The sequence below is a fragment of the Platalea leucorodia genome, assembly GCF_965183815.1.
Source record: "Platalea leucorodia genome assembly, chromosome: 5".
Classification (NCBI taxonomy): Eukaryota; Metazoa; Chordata; class Aves; order Pelecaniformes; family Threskiornithidae; genus Platalea; species Platalea leucorodia.
In genome coordinates, this window is record NC_138827.1 from 3,410,153 (window position 1) to 3,425,519 (window position 15,367).

Sequence of the window (15,367 nt, forward strand, 5' to 3'; positions counted from 1 at the left end):
TTGGATTGGGACACAGGCTGGGCCTGGAATACATCCCTTACAAGTGTATGTTCCTTCAGATACTGAATGTCTAAGTAGTACACAATCAACTCATTTATCATCATTGTCTTCATTAAAAAAAAAACAGCCTTACTTATTCAAGTACATGTTTGGAAACATTCAGTGCCTCTGTTCCCATTTTGAGAGGTTTGGCTGGCTTTCTTCTCTTTCATGTCTTTCCATCTTCTCTCAGTTCCTTTTCACAACCAACGCTTCCTGTTTACCAACGTTTTCTTCAGCTCGCGTTGTTGGGGACGTTGTTCCAAAAGCGACGAGAGTTATCAAGCACAGTTTGGAGAGACAAGCTCCACGTGGAAGATGAGAAAACGTTATGCAAAGCCATTTTATAGTATTTTCCAATGTACTTGGTATTATCTCAGATCTATTTCTAGCATACAGAACAAAATCCAACTTTGATTTAAGACTAGACCAGCCTGTAGTATAACTTGTAATGTCTTGGGTAATTGTAAGCCTATGAGTAGCGTATGTTCTGAGGGAATTTTGGGAACCATGTTTGTAGCATTGTCCTGTATATGCCCTTCGGGAGCAATGTTACTCTGTCCATTCTGCAGAGATACTGTGCTAGTGCGTAGCTGCCCATAACAGACACTTGTGCGCTGGAAAGGTTGTTATTACGTAAATGCTCTTGAAACTGGTTTACAGTTATAATGTATGCAGAGCAGCTAAATTACTCCTACAGTTCTCTTTTTTCATCGGTCTTTTCTTGGTTTGGTTTTGTTTTGTTCCAGATTCTACCCTCTGCTCCTTAAGTATAACGGCTCCTAGTGCAACGTCCATCCTGTGCATACAATTACCCAGGCAAATAACAAGATTGCAAGTATGTTCTTGGAGTGTCTTGTATATACTGATGCAACTCTGTCCATGTTTATGACATGGAAATACATTGTCTGTCTTTGAGCAAAGCCACAGACTGGAAGATTCTGGGGAAGGACTCTATAATTTCTGGCTTGCTTAGCTCTTAAGTTTCGACAGTCATCTCTGCCTTCCAGAAGATTTCTTACACACTGTTAGTCAAGTTCTACATTTCAGCATTTGCACCCAAAAAAAGACCCAGGGCCTGCTTCTTGTGGAACCTAGGGCTACTTTTTATATCTAGAGAAGAAGAGACTTAGCAATGCAACTCTTGCATTTTTGTAAAACAAAATTTGAAGGCTGTAGCATATCTCTGGAAGCGTGTTTGACTTGCTTTCTGTTACATCAATGTGGATTCTTGAAATGGCTGATGTAATGACCAGGATGATGGGACAGAGTGACCTCTCAGCAAGTTTGTGGGTGATACCAAATTGGGAGGAGTGGCTGATATGCTGGAGGGCAGGGCTGCTACTCAGATGGACCTAGTCAGACTGGAAAAATGAGCTGTTAGGGACCTCATGAAGTTTAGCAAAGGCAAACGTGTCCAGCTGTGTACTGGGCTGAGTATAACTGGTAGGTTTGGAGGGAAGTGATTCTTCCCCTCTATTTGACACTTGTGAGACTACATCTGGAGTTCTGCGTCTCGTTTTAAGAAAGGCGTTGACATACTAAAGCGAGGCTAGTGAAGGCCACCAGACTGCTCAGGGGGCTGCAGCTCATGACATACAAAAAGTACAACTGCGCGAGCTGGATTCGCTCAGGTTTAAAGAAGATGATGGTGAGGGGCGTTCATACTGCTGTCTGCTGCTTCCTAATGGAAGGGTGTAGAAAAGATGGAGCCAGATTCTTCCCAGAGGTGCACTAGAGGCAATGAGCACAAGTTACAACATGGGAAATTCAATATAGGAACAATTCTTTTTTTTTTTTTTTAACAAAGGATGGTCAAATACTGGAACAGCTTGCCCAGAGAGGCTATGGAAACTCCATCCTTAGAGATATTCCTAACTCAACTGGACATGGCCCAAAGCAACCTGCTTTAATGGGACCTACCTTGAGCAGAAAAGTTGGACTGCAGACTTACAGAAGCCCCTTACCACCTACGTGATTCTATGATTTTGTGATGTGATAGCAGATAGCTTCAAACCGGCAGTTCCACCCTGCCAGGGAAAGAGACTCCAATACCACTTTTCCTTTTGCCTAAAGGTTTTCATGAAACTATGCCCTGCAGGCAGGGAAGGCAGTAGGCTTGTTCTACTGCACTAACAAATTCATTGATAATTATTTTTTCCACGTATCGCCAACTAAGCTATGCAAATGCACAGGGGAAATAATCTGTACTGAATTCAAAGAGAGTTGAGACTTTGTTTGCCTGCTTTTATTATCTAGACAGCTTTGTCATAAACAGCAGCAGTGCCCTGTTCACAAAGAACTACCTTCCTACCATTTTAACTCACGGTTCTGAAATTCCATTTCTGTGCCTTTGTCCTTGTTGACCATTTTTGAATCTTCTTCCAGTTCTATTTCTACTGAGATGGGGAGGAAGCTGCAGAATTGTATGCAGTATTGAAGGTGAAGATAGACCATGGATGTATAGAGACTGTGCGGACTACGTTCCACTAAGAGGGAAGAGACAGACATGCACATATTATGATTTTGTGTAACTTTTCCTTTTAGTATGTCTACTGCCTCTTTGTTGTCTCTAAGTGTTTAAAATAGCTTAAAAATAAAACACAGATTTTTCTTACCTGTTTATCTGTTCATCTCTTACTGTTTTGTTCTTCATCCTGTCAATGGTGCAACACCCTGTTGGTCTGGTCTGCTTGTGTTACAGCTTTCTTTCATGACCTTTCTGTTCGTGATGTCTCCTTCCTCAGCTGTGAAGAGTTTTATGGCAGTTGGACACTTGGCAGAGGATAAACCCCCTAAGTTAAGCGTCTGTCAAAGGAAAGGTGAGTAGAACGTAGCCCTTGGCCGTTCCAGGCTAATCAGCACAAGGGCTATCTATCTTTAAACAGCTTAAATGCCATCCAGACTGCTTTGGGAACTGGGAAGTTACTGAATGTACTGTTGAGAGACATAAAAACCCTGCAAGTACCGAGGGACGGGGAACATTGGGATTAGCTAGAGAACTTACGAGTAGGAAAGAAGTGAATACCAGAAATCTGGTATCTTAGGACACGTGGGATCAAAAAGAGGCTTGATAGTGCTGAAGAACTGAGTCTGTGTCACTTGTCAAGCAGGCTCCGGATATCTCTCTCTGCTGTTGGATTGTCTCCCATCTTTACTCTTTGCTTTTGCAGCGTGGTTGGGACGAAGAGTAATCAAACCAGAGAACAGTCAGCACTAACATCATGATTTGCTATACCTGAAGTAAACCAGATACTTCCAAATCAGCCAAAAGATGTAGTAGTCATTTGCTGGGAGTAAGCACAGAGTGTAAGTGCACAACATGTGGGTCAATGTTCAGTAAAATGTTTGCTTCGCTGCTATTGTTTTGCCACTAGCTGCTGTTTTGATTTCCAGTGAGAAGTGAGGACTCTCATCTCAACAGAAGGCAAGAGCTGAAATGCATTCTGAAATCTGGGCCGTCATGACAAACATATTATTAAGTTTTCTATGTAGGTCTATTTTCCACTGCATTTGGAAGGCAACAGATGCCATGGGTACTATATAATATAAACAATTTAGAACAATTTATATATCCTGTAATTATAGAGACTTAAGCTTATGCTTCTTTGCAGTATTAATTACTGTCTTAAGAATACTTTTTCCTAAAACTAAGAAGGAGTTTCTGATTCTATAGGCTTTATATTCCCTTAAAAGTGATCAGTTATGGACAAGAGAAGACATGTTCAGGACGCTTAGGAGCAGAAGACTTGTAGACTTGTCAGAAAAAGCAAAGAAAACAGTTGAGTCTGAGGGCAGCTGCTGAAGTCCCAGTACCTTGTAAATAAGACAGTGCTCAGGGAAGATGATGATACTTAACTCTTACAGAGTTCACTGAATTTTCAAAGACCTATAGAAATGTTGCATAATGTCCATTGTCCAAATTGGAAACTAGGACACCAGTGGATTTGGCAGCCTTAAGCCTTGGTCATTCTTTTTGGTTTTATTTTCATACAAGGAAGATGACCTGATCCAAATACATAAATTGCTTCCTTGGTTTAAAATAAAACAAATTCCTAATGGTGATACTGTGTTTACTGAATTTTGTAGAAAGCCATCTAGAAAAACTCTCGTCTACAGGTCCTGTAACTATTAAAGTTCATACCATCCTAAACACACGGAGGGGCTGTATGCTTTAAAATAACATGTATGAAGAATCTTGTTCCGATGTATAACGGAGAAAAAGTTTTAACTGCATATGAGATGCCATCATAAAATCAATACATAAATGCCATAAACTACCCCATTTGTATTAGCAGTGATGCAACTGTCATTCTCTTTGCATTTATTGCACAGAACAAGGGAATTTGCTATACCGTGTGTAACAGGCCTTGCTAACTGGCATCAGGATGGGGAAGATAGCAAGAAAAAACAGGGGAGCAAGGAATCAGTCATAGGAAAGCTTTAAAAAGAATCGTTTTCTCTTCAACTGTTAGAGGTGTGAATCTTGCTAAATGGATTGAAATTCTTTAAAGCACTTATCCTAAAATACATATAGCATCAAGTCATAGGTGATCTCAGGGACCAGCAGTCAAAGCTGACTAGTAACAAAGTACTTCATTTCCTCGGCAGCTTTCTTTGGTAACTTCCTAGTTTCAAATTTATGGTGTAGCTTTCAGTGTTTCAGCCTTTCAAAGTTTGCAGAAATGAACAGACATAGTCCCAAACAAACAGCCATTTTACAGTGATCATCAAACTCTTTCAGATGGCAAGTACCAAATATATTTTTACCTTTTTATGGTGTAAAACTTAGCACATTCTAATTGTGTCTCAGTTACTTAAGTATTTTCATTTAAATTACGTTGAATGGTAGAAATTTTGTCTAGCTTTGTTTTGTGACTATGGCACCCCAAAAAATAGGAATAATATGGTGCTGCATACAAAATTTTACGCCGACCATATTCAGATTATCTTTTAAAATAAACAGCTTGTGCATACTTGACATATTTACTTCACAGAGCAAAACAGCATACACGGAGTACTCTGAATTTTATGTGTGGTCTGCAGATAAGATCTGCATACTTAAACTTCATGGTGATTTGATATTCCTGTGAGAATCCTAACCTTTTACTTTCCTAATTCTGTTTTGAATTCTTGAGTGCCACATTAATGTTTTAATGTTGCTCTAGTTATTGCCTCTCTCAGAAAGAAGAAAAGATAAACCCTTATTAGTTTATGCACCACATAATCCCTAGGAAGGATTTGCCAGGAACAGATAATCTTTCTTTGTTTCCAAGTATTTAGAATGGAGAGTCAAGAGGAGGCATACCCAAATGGAGCTACGTAAGCAATTCTAATTAATATTTATTCTGTGAAATACTATACTGAATTTTTGTTTAGATTTGTTCTGATAGCCACCAAAGAAAATACCTCTATAGTATTTATTTTAAAAACCAAAAGTCAATACTGTACATCACTCTTTCAGATGTTCAGGGATAATTGTGTGTTGAGATGCTGCTGAAGGTTCATTTTCTTCACTTCCGATCAAGTAGTATTTCTCATTTATTAATTTTTGTTGGAGCAACAAATAGTTTGCCTATGGATGTGTGCAAATGTGTTTTGCATATGCATGCACTGAAGTAGAATTAGAACGTAAAGCAAAGCAGTTAATTCTCTGTAATGACTTCATCCCTGATCCTAGGGAAGGGAATTCATTTTCCTTTGGACAGCAAGGAAGCACTAAATAATGTAAGCACTAAACGATCATGTTCTTTCGTATAAAGAAAGCCATATTTTGTACCATAGCACGTATATTGCATCCCCCCCTTCAGTTTTCTGTAATCTGCATAATTAGCTGATTACCCCACAACTGGAAGGACTGGAATTAGGTGGGTCCTTTTACGATCATTATGACTGTGAGTTGAAGGAAGAGGAGGAGCTGCAGCAGTCCTAATGTTACTCAAAATGCTGGACTTAGGAACCCATGTGAGAGCCCTGAGCTGCACAGTCCCTTAGAGAAGGGTTGCCGTTGAAACAAGTGTAACTGCTTACTGCTTTGTTTTTCATCACTTTGGCCTCTGCCCATCATATTTTCTTCTTTGGCTTCTTAAGTCACTTGTCATTTATTCAAAGAGCTGAAGGTCAGATCATCTCATCTGACTTGTATGCCATAGGCCCTGAAATTTCTGGTACCAGCCCAAGTAATTTCTCTTTGAGCAAGACATATTTTTTATCTGCTTACAGCATATAATTAAATTTGGAGTCACACAATTTTAGAAGATAAGGAACTTCCTGTTCTGTTAACAGAAGAACATCTTGTAAGGGGCCTGTGGCTGGAAAAAAGTTGAATCAAGAGTAGGCACCAGAAGTAGAGATGGGACAGCGTAGTTAGGAGAGAGTATATTTAAAACTGATTGACTTACAGTAAGTGGGACTATGCACATTTGAAGTGGGTCATATTTTAACAGTAAAAGTAAAATTTAATTAAGACAACCTTTTTTTCTCAGCAAGAAAAAGGTGGCTTATTCATGAAAATATTTGTTAGAGGTAACAACTTGCGAGAGCCTTTGAGAAAAGGAAGGAATGGCAGTAAGTTCAATACTAAAATGTTTCAACTGACAACCAGAGAAACTTTAGTCTTGAAAAAATATAAAGAAAGTGTGAACAATATTTACTACAGGTTAGGTTGCGTCCTCAGTTAAACCAGTGCATTCCTACCACCTCTAAAAGGTAACAAAAACATATAAAACGATCTTATACCTGAGATTCAGCAGCTTACAGAAGAAAGTACATTTTTATGTAAACAAGTAATCACTGCAACAGCTGCATAGGTTTACAAACTGAAAGCTCAAATTTACACATTTAAATCATGAGACCCAGAATACCTGAAGCTCTATACAAAATCAGTGGAAGGTAGAGAGAGAAACTTGGAAGAGCCTAGCTGCTTGTCTTATTTTCTGTGCTTTAAAGGGTGCTAGTGCTGCTTACTCGATCAAGAATAATAATGCTGTAGTTCTAAAGAGAGGCTGCCATGCCCAAACTATATATATATATATATAGCAAAACCTCAGAAGGCAGGCAACATTTCCTTTTAAAATAGTTTCTAACAATGACTTAGCATAATTATACATGCTCCAGACTGAGGTTTGGAAGAATGTTAACTCTCCTGTCAATTAAAACCTCTTTTTGTATACAGCCAATGGGTGGGGTGCCACATTTTAGAGTACAGCATTCAAGTTAAAAACCCAACCATCTAAGGTTTGGTTTGCGTCTTACAGCATACGAGCTCAAAACTCAAATTTTCTGGAAGCACAAGTGGTTAGAAACACAAAAATGCCTTTATAAAACCCATTAAAAGAGCATGAAATAAATGAAAAGTTGATTAGCGCAAAGGTATGAGAAACAGCAGGACTCTGCCTGTTGCAGCAACCGCTGTGTTGCAATTGCAATTGCTTCCTAAAAACATGCCTCCATTACTTCGTGTATCCTATATCCCGCCTTGTAATACCCATGTGGGCTGAGACTGTTGTGAAAGGCCTTGCTGCTCCATCAGCGCCGTTATTTGTAATGGCCACTGTAAACTGCCTATTCGTCTGGGTCCTCTTCCATACATCACAATTGGAACTCTGTGAAACTACGTAGATTGTGTTAGTCCGCTGTCACGGAACTCTCCATCGCTTCTGAAATTGAATATAGGAGTAATTCGTATGTACCTCGATGCTTACAATACAGCTCACCGCAGAAGTTATGTCAGCACTACTAAATCAGGCGGCGGTAGCACAGGAGTTTACAGTTGCTTCCCAAAATTCTTGAGCAGCGCATACTGGGAAATATGGACTCTTTCAGATAAGAAGAAAATGCACTAACCGTATTTTTCCAGTTATTAATTTCTTCGGAATATTTCCCTGTAGAATCACTAACTTCCAATGATTGTGTTGTTTATATAGCAAAACTTTAGTGGTGAATCAATTGGATCCTTGAGATTTTGTAATTTTTGAGTTATAGCAGCTTGAATACCAAGATGCTGGACGAAGGGATGCAATGTATGATTCTTTAAAGAAAATACTTTCTTAGGGTGTCTGTGGCAGCATTCATAGAATCATAGACTGGTTTGGGTTGGAAGGGACCTTGAAGATGCCATGGGCAGGGACACCTTCCACGAGATCAGGTTGCTCCAAGCCCCATCCAAAGCATTCTCGTGCTTTTCTGCTCCACTTCTACGATTCCCTTAAAATGCTAATCTTTCTAGTTTGACAAACAACGATTAAAATACTGTTTTAAAATACTTGTGTTTTGATAGAATCTCAGTTAAGAAGTGTTCTGGATTTTTTTCTAATTTGAAGCAAAGAATCTGCTTCTCCATAGAAGAGAGAGGTCAAACGAAAATGTGCAAGTTGCTAATACCTGGTTTTGACACATTTTTAAAGCTTCAGTTGCTGGCTAGATCACTCGGTGAAATGACTGTTGATGATGACTGATCTACACATAGCCAAAATATTCCTGTATCCCTTTATAATTCTTAATACACAGCAGCATTACTTATCAGTAATTTCTGCAGTTTAAAAAAAAAAAAAAAATTGCTCTATTTATTTATCCTTTTTGTATTTTAAGACAGTTTGTTGCTCAAGAAAAGTCAAGAATTGAAATGAAGATTGCCAGGGAGGAAAAAGAGGTGAATTCTACAAGCAAATTTTATCTGGAAAAGTAAGGGGTGGGGGGGAAAGACTCTTCTCCCCCTTGCCCTCTGAAAAAGTTGTATTTTGAATCCTGTATTTCAGTATTGATTGTAAAGAAAGCGGAAAAACCTCTCATCAGTTTGATGCTCAGCAATATAAAACCAGGAATAAGCAGAAATAAGCCAGATCGAATGCATCAGCTAACTTCATTCTCCTTTGTTTTTCTGTCAACAGTTTTCTTCAAAAGAACCTCGTCAAGTCTGGCTACTCCTCATCTAAAGTTTTATTTAAATTCAGTCAGAGTTTTTCAGTGTATATGTAAAATTGTTAGTTTTCTAATGTGGCTTTTGTTTCACTACGTTTTAGGAGACAGATTATTAAAACAATTTTGTTTTTCAGTATGTTCTCCAACATGAAGTAGAATGATATAAAGCAAAAAGTAAACACTACTGTGAAGGACCTGAAACTCCAGTTCCTTGGAATGTGTCACAGGTAAACCTGAAGAATTCCTTAAGTATGTTTTTACACTCAGCTTGAAACTTTGCCATTTTTACTAGTGCTTATAAACTGGAGTTTTGGATGACTGCTTGACCTTTTGGAACAAGTTAAGATCAGCTGATGAATCACTGCTTATACTGCTTGCAGGAATGAAGGTACTGGTCTGTAACTGAGCATTGTGATGGCTGGTTCTCTACGTGAAGGACCTGAGCTTCCTCCATAGTATATGGAAAGAGTTAAGAATTCAGAAGAGCCCATATGATGATTGGGGACCTTCTGTTTTCGCCACGTGGAGATGATGAAGCAAGGCAGAGAGGTGTAACATCTAGCCATTTTGACCTAAGGCTGCAGGGAAGCAGACACAGTGCCAATGTGTTAACAGCTTTCAGGATATGAGAGATCCAGTTTAGAGGCTTTGAAGACATTTAACCTACTTAGCTCACCTACGAAAAAGATAATCTGATTACCAGCTTAAAGAGGTTTGTAAGCAACTACTGCCTCTATTTGTTGAAATTGTGAAAAGAATTAGTGTCTCTTATTTAGTGACAGAGAAAGAAACGTACACCAGCAACACTCCAGCTTGTGATTAGGATACCTGACTGCAAAAAGAGAAAATCTGGCGTGATCCCTGCTTGTTTATGCAAAGGTCCTTTGCAAAACTTTCTTCAGAGAGATCACTCCTGCTGAGAGTAATCTAACTGGCAAAGCGTGCGTCTGTTAGCATTTTAGTTTGGCTCAGAAATGAGCCAAATTGATTGCCCCGATGTACTGTGCTTTGGTTCATTTCATAGCGTCGTCTCAGAGCGTGGGACCTGGATTCCTTTGGGGTAAAATGGGACAGGAAGGTGTGCTCCAACCACTACAGCCAACCCGTGTGGTCAGACTAAAGCCATTCAGAAGTAAAACCCCTGAGGTGTGCATTGGTGCTGAGCATTTGACATCCACACAACTTTTGCTCTACAAATGGGCTTCTTTTGGACTACTCTACTTGCTAACGTAGACACAGTGAGTATGTGCAAAGACAGCAGAGTCAGCGTACACCTTGCTCAGTAACTTCCGTGGCCTCTCTTGGACAATGCTTACTAAACGTGCGCTCCTAGAATTCACATTAATTTGGCTTTTACGTTATTAAGAGATGGAGACCTTCTAGATCTTGGCAAAACTAAACAAAAAAAAAGGTGGTTTTTGCTATTCTGGCAGGGAACCCTCCTTGGGTAGAGAGGTATTCTTCAGTTGTGCCTGTATTATTTGCTAAAACACCATTCTTTAACTGAGTTAGATTATAAACCACTGTTTTCCCCTCCCCCATTTTCTTTATGGGCAGACTTAAACCTCATATATAACCTGTGATAGAGAAGAGATGAATTCACTTTACCCATATTCCATCTTTTCAGTTACATTAGAATTCTCTAGCGTTAATCATCGGTTGTAGTTAACCTCTAAATATAAAGCCAAGCAAATAAGGACAGGACTACTGAGGTGAAAAATCAAGATATTGAAGCTAACAAGAATGTGTAGCTCTAAAGTACAGCTACAATAAGCATTATACGTTGAATAAAACACTTCCTGAGGTTCATGCTAACAGTGGATGCAGTGACATTCTCTGTCTTCCAAAGGAAGTAATCAGACACACCTTACATTGTTAAATTAATCAGCACAGCCATAGATACAGAAAAGGATAAAATTAAGACCTGATGTAAGCAGCTGAAGCTCATGATAATGAGTTAGCTAGTTACAACAGTCATGTAAATATTATATTAGCAAATAGGTGTAATTTTGCTCAGCTTAATCTCCTGTGCCTGTTTATAACGTACAAATGAGTACGACAAGAGTATAGAGAAAATTGAATAGAATAAAATAATCCAATAAATTAAGCGGGCATAGATTGCTGCATTTCAACCTTCTTAACCACAATAAGAAAAATATTATTTCTAAAGGGTAGGAAAAGTTCTGATATTCTTTTCTTTAGGGAAACTGTAAAGACTCCCATAACGTTAACAAAATGAAAATTAAAAGCTTCTCAGAAAGAAGAGAGTTGACAAATTAATACTTTCATGATTCCTTGAATCCCTGAAGTATCTTGATATATATAAATCAGTATCTCATTTTTCAAGATACGTTCTGCACTCTCAGAAAGCATCCTTAGCTCACTGGACATGAAGAGAGGTGCCGTGAGAACTGCCCACAGAACTGTCTGAACTTCCGACTGCTCATCACCCTGGCCAAAATTACCTGTAATCAGCTGGAATAGATCTGATACCATTAAATCAAGAACTGAAGCAATGTAGATGTGATTCCTATTGAAATACAGCCTTTATGTCCAGACAGATGCATTTGTCTGATCGTAAGGAATTTTGCAAATGTGTGACTCCCTTGAGAAAATGGTAAAGCACCTTAAAAGATTTACAGATCTTAAGGGTATGCAGTGTCAAGGCTCACTAAGCTGGCAAACTGAAGTTAATCTACTGAGAGCTTACAGAGCAGAACGTTTATTTGTATCAGTCTCTCAAATGTATTTACTCTGTAGTATTTCTTTTCTGAATTAATACAAAATGCCCTACATCTTCCATTTCATTTTTAAATCACATTTTCAGAGCTCTCTGTGTGGCTCTGCAAATGAATATTGAGTTTTCTAGTCCAGCAACAAGTTTTATTTGCATAATTTTACATACTTTGGACAACTGACACTTAGGAAGGATATCTTAGCTAGGCACCTTGACTGTAACGATTAAAAATTTAACTACTGCATTTTTGGGACAGTGTGCTGTTTGGGTAGCTGCTGTAGAGGCACTTCCAGGTATGGCTTCATGTGGTTCCAGTTTTGCCACTTGTCCTGTTTAAATGTGTGTGACGACATCAGGAGATAGTCTGAACTTTAGTACCACTGGTAGCCTAACCAGCATCTCTCTTTTTTTTCTTCTTCTTCCCCCTGCCAAAGCAAAGCAGCGCATTTTGATTTGTTTCCAAACATACTAAGAGAGGTCAGAGTAACTTAGATACCTTAGGGAGTAAAGCTAGCTGGGGGGGGGGGGGAAACCCCTAGATCCATCTCCCACCTACTCATTACAACCCTTACTACTCTTAAGAGAAGGTTAAAAGCAGAGACTGGCACTTCCTCCCCCCCTCTGGTTTTTTCTGGCTAACAGAAGATCTCTAACATCAGCCCTTTTGAAAAATGGTTATCTTTTCTGTTCACATCCTCACTAGACCAGTCAGCCATAACTTCATCACACTGCAACGTATTTTACTCATGATTATCCTCGGAGGCTATTCAGAGGCCTGAAGCTAATGCTCAGGATGGTGGCTGGCATTAACAAATTTCAACTAGCCCCGCTTAATACATTTGTTTCCTGTGTGCTAAAATACTGCACTGAAATTGCTTGACGTTTTTTTAATTCAAGTCCTTTCCAATTTTGAACCTTTCAACCTAAACGAGTCGTTACCTTTCTAGTTTTTGTTGGCTTCAGGTCAGACATAAACTTCCAGCTGCTCCCTAGGATTCAGCTCCTACAAACCGTGGGGCTGGCCACCGCCCCAGAAGCGCAGGAGTGGGGCCTGTGCCCTCTGCTGGTCTGTTGGACCGTGACTCTGCCGCTGCGGAAGGCAAAAAGTGCATCTTCCATTTAGGAAAAGAATCCAGAAGTTACGGTGAAGCAGTACGGAATGACGGTTTACTAGCTTTTAATTTTTGCTGCGGATTACGATTGAGACATTGAAATAAAAACCAAGATACTCTCTATTGTATACTAATACTTAATTTTTATGTAGAGGATATGACTGATGGATTTCTACACTAACTCCTACGCAAAAACCCATAGGTGTTTCACTGGCTTAAACAATTTCCAACAATGTTTTAACGAGCAAGAAATCTTAAATTCATTTTAAAAATGCTAAATAGTTTCCTAAGGAAATAAAAAATGTTCCCAGCTAACATCAGGCTCCTATCATAAAAGTTACAGTTTAACTTGCCTTGTAGCTGTTCTCCAAATACTCTGCTGCCCTTCCACCACCATCAATTTCTTAGTGACAGCAGAAATCACTTCTCTGCTAGGGCACCGCCACTGTGCGCAAAAAGTAAGTGAACTATATCTGAAACGTGGTTGTTAGAGATACGGAATCAGAAACACAACTTTGCAACGTGCCATTTGTGTAGGAAGGTATTGTTATGCTGTTTAGCTCAAGTCTAAGGGTAATTAAGTAATAATATAGAGACATTTAAGAAACAGTAAACAAAAAAGTAAAAAAAAAACCCTACCCGAAACCTTTTTATTTCTACAGAGATAAGTGTTGTCTAGTATAGGACACTGTTCTGGCATGGCTTTTAAAAAAGACTCTAGACTGATGTAGTTGCTGTTTAAAAAAAAGAAGTTCATCTTATTCTCAAGGGTCAAGCCCATAATTTGACCAGTAACTGCTGGCAATGGCAATGTACAATTTCATCAGCAGCTGTAAAGGAAAAGCTGTTGCTGTTGCAGTAATGCAGTGAGGTAGGGTTTTCAGCAGCATGGTATGCGGATGACAGAACAGATAAAATACCACAGAGAGCATAACTCGCATGCAATACTCAATGTTTTATCAGGGAGATATTAAGAATCTATCACTACCAACAAAAAAGCAGAAACAAAACCTAAGGCTGGCAATACCTTTAGTGGGAGTCCGCCTTCATACGCCGGCCAGCTACAAAAACGGGCAATAGGTGTTCCTAGTTTGGTCAGAGCAACGCTCGCTCATCTCTGGGCATCCTAAGCAAAAAGAAGGGTGTCAAATAGTGTCAGAAATAGAAAAATAATCGTGTGGGCACCCCAGAAAAACAAGCAAAAACCCCACCGACTGCAGACTGACTTTTAGAATGGATTACATGAAACTATATTTAATCTACACACGATTATTTAAAATAAAGGGCATTATTTTGGTCAAGTCACTTGCCTTTGGAAGAGAATTGTTCATAATCTGATTTAGTTGAGTTTAATTCTGCAGGTTTCTCTTCTCATAAAGATATAATATGGGTTAACTGTTTCAATCTGGTTAATTCAGGTCAATACTCCTGAGCGTGGCTTCATCGAAGCAGTTCTGCATTTCACACTGTTGTTTTGTATACAGCTCTATCTTGGTGAAGTATTTATAGAACTTATGTATACATTCTTTGTCATTGAATATTTCCTTTGGTAGTAGCTAAAACATATATTCATGTCTGACCAAGACTGACTGTTTTTACAGATGTTAAAAAAAAATCTTTTTTGAAATTTCCTTTTTTAATGATTCAGGAAGATATATTTTTCCCTTCCCAAAATACACGTGGAGTTGGAATAACCATATATTCCATATGTAGTTATATTCCATAAACACTGTTTAAGGAGAGAGAGCAATATCATCATCCATATGTGTATATATATATACGTACGATAGAACTCTGGGTCTGGGAAAGACTCAAGGACTCTCTCAAAACAGCAAAACAAAAACAGTTTTGAAGGGAATACATTCCTGGAATTATCTCTACACATAACTTATTTACGCCAGAAATTCCAGTGAACTGCAATACTAATGTCAGAAAGTGTTGCATGATAAGGACTTCAGATGCTGCAGATAAAGGAATGCACTGAAAAAATTCTCGTCTGCCACTCCTCTGAAACTATCGTTCACAGCTATGTAACCCTCCTGATCAGTGAGCACAAAATACATGTGGGTTCCAAAGCAATTGACTTTACACCATTTGAATGATAAAAATCAGACTGCTTTGGTTTTGTTTCCTCTCCAAAAATTTTTTTAGAGTTCAAGAGAGGCCCCTTTGCTTGTTTTGTTTTATAAGCTTATTGTGGAAAAAGAAATGCTTAAAAAGCTGGCCATGTTTTTGAAAAAGGCAGCTGCATAAATGCCTTAATTTCCATTTTCTGTAAGTGCCAACTCTTCCTTAGCTCAAAATATCACTTTACTTAAACAAGGGAATTCACAAGGGATTTTCTAAAATTAACTACTCAATCATTTATCATAAGATTAACAAGGAACACATCTACTTGTAAAGCAGTGGAAATGAGAGAATATGCATTTTCTTCTGTCTTAACAACTACTATTTAAAAAAAAAAAATCTACGACTGCATGTTTTTCAGGCTGTAGCTTGGCCGAACCCGAAAACAGGCACAAACGTCATGAGCCTGGAAGATAGGATGAACCAGCGGCAG

The 15,367-nt window shown here is 38.8% G+C and overlaps 1 protein-coding gene across 2 annotated transcripts in view; it reads left to right on the forward strand.

The window, feature by feature from the left end:
- Positions 1-9,678, forward strand: part of BFAR (bifunctional apoptosis regulator) — a 38,202-nt gene extending 28,524 nt beyond the window's left edge. For both annotated transcript variants that reach the window (XR_014228234.1, XR_014228235.1), the window contains exons 12-16: positions 789-877; positions 2,428-2,861; positions 3,213-3,348; positions 9,093-9,185; positions 9,339-9,678. The gene's annotated coding sequence lies outside the window, so the exon portion shown is untranslated. The remainder of the gene's footprint in view (positions 1-788; positions 878-2,427; positions 2,862-3,212; positions 3,349-9,092; positions 9,186-9,338) is intronic.
- Positions 9,679-15,367: the final 5,689 nt, after the last annotated feature.